This window comes from Theropithecus gelada, chromosome 19 (genome assembly GCF_003255815.1).
Source record: "Theropithecus gelada isolate Dixy chromosome 19, Tgel_1.0, whole genome shotgun sequence".
NCBI lineage: Eukaryota > Metazoa > Chordata > Mammalia > Primates > Cercopithecidae > Theropithecus > Theropithecus gelada.
Window position 1 is genome coordinate 23,965,983 of NC_037687.1, and position 1,519 is coordinate 23,967,501.

At 51.0% G+C, this 1,519-nt stretch overlaps 1 pseudogene; it reads left to right on the plus strand.

Annotated features, from left to right (window-relative positions):
* Positions 1 to 705: 705 nt before the first annotated feature.
* Positions 706 to 1,304, plus strand: LOC112611896 (annotated as a pseudogene).
* The last annotated feature ends 215 nt before the right edge of the window (positions 1,305 to 1,519 follow it).

Here is a 1,519-nt window from a genome sequence, read left to right on the forward strand (position 1 = left end):
TTTTTTTGAGGTGGAGTCTTGCTCTGTTGCCCAGACTGTTGCCCAGGCTCTGTTGCCCAAGCAGTGCAGTGGCACAATCTCGGCTCACTGCAAGCTCTGCCTCCCGGGTTCACGCCTTCTCCTGCCTCAGCCTCCCGAGTAGCTGGGACTACAAGTGCCCGCCACCATGCCCGGCTAATTTTTTGTATTTTTAGTAGAGATGGGGTTTCACCGTGTTAGCCAGGATGGTCTCAATCTCCTGACCTTGTGATCTGCCCACTTTGGCCTCCCGAAGGGCTGAGATTACAGGCATGAGCCACTGAGCCCAGCCAATTTACTCTTAAGGAAAAAGGTGCATCAGCCTAGGCAATATAATGCGATACTGTCTGCAAAAAAAATTTTTTTTTTTTTCTTGAGACAGAGTCTCATTCTGTCTCCAGGCTGGAGTGCAGTGGTGCAATCTTGGCTCACTGAAACCTCCGCCTGCTCGGTTCAAGCTATTCTTCTGCCTCAACCTCCGGAGTAGCTGGGATTACAGGCATGCACCACCACGCCCAGCTAATTTTTGTATTTTTTTTTTTAGTAGAAACGGGGTTTCACCAAGTTGGCCAGCATGGTCTCGATCTCTTGACCTTGTGATCCGCCCGCCTCTGCCTCCCAAAGTGCTGGGATTACAGGCGTGAGCCACCGCGCCGGCAAAAGTTTTTAATAAATTATCCAGGTGTCATGGACTTTAGCCTCAAGTGCATGGCCGCTGCCATTGACTGTGTGGGCCAGACCATGGACCATATGCGCTCGAGCGTGGAGCACATTCACCCTGCCATTGAACGCATGGGCCTGAACATGGAGCATATGGTGCTTGCAGGCATGGAGGCTGGCTTGGGGCACATGGGCCCCATGACGGATCACATGGTCACTGGCCTAGAGCACATGGGCGCCAAGAGCCTCGCATGCATGGGTCTGGCCAGGGGTGGTAGTGGCAATGCCAGCTTTGACTGTGCCATTAATATGGAGTGTAACAACTTTGGAAGCTTTGCAGGTTCCTTTGGCAGAGCAGGAGACCATGCTCCTGGGAGTGGCCAGGAAGGCATACCAGATATTTGTAAGAAATCTCCCATTCAGTTTTACATGGAAGATGCTAAAGGACAAATTCAACCAGTGTGGCCACGTGCTGCACACTGACATCAAAATGGAGAACCGGAAGTCCAAGGGGTGCAGTGTGGTTAAGTTCGGATAGCCAGAGGTGGCTGAGAGAGTCCGCCAGATGATGAACGGCATGAAGCTGAGTGGCCAAGATTGATGTTCGAATAAATAGAAATGCTTAAGCAGTTGCCTTTTTAAAACATCAATACCAGACCTCTGAATTTGTATTGTTTTTTTTTTTTTGAGACAGGGTTTCGCTCTTGTTACCCAGGCTGGACTGCAATGGTGCGATCTCAACGCTCCGCAACCTCCGCCTCCCGAGTTCAAGCGCTACTCCTGCCTCAGCCTCCTGAGTAGCTGGGATTACAGGTATGCTACCACGCCTGGCTAATTTTGT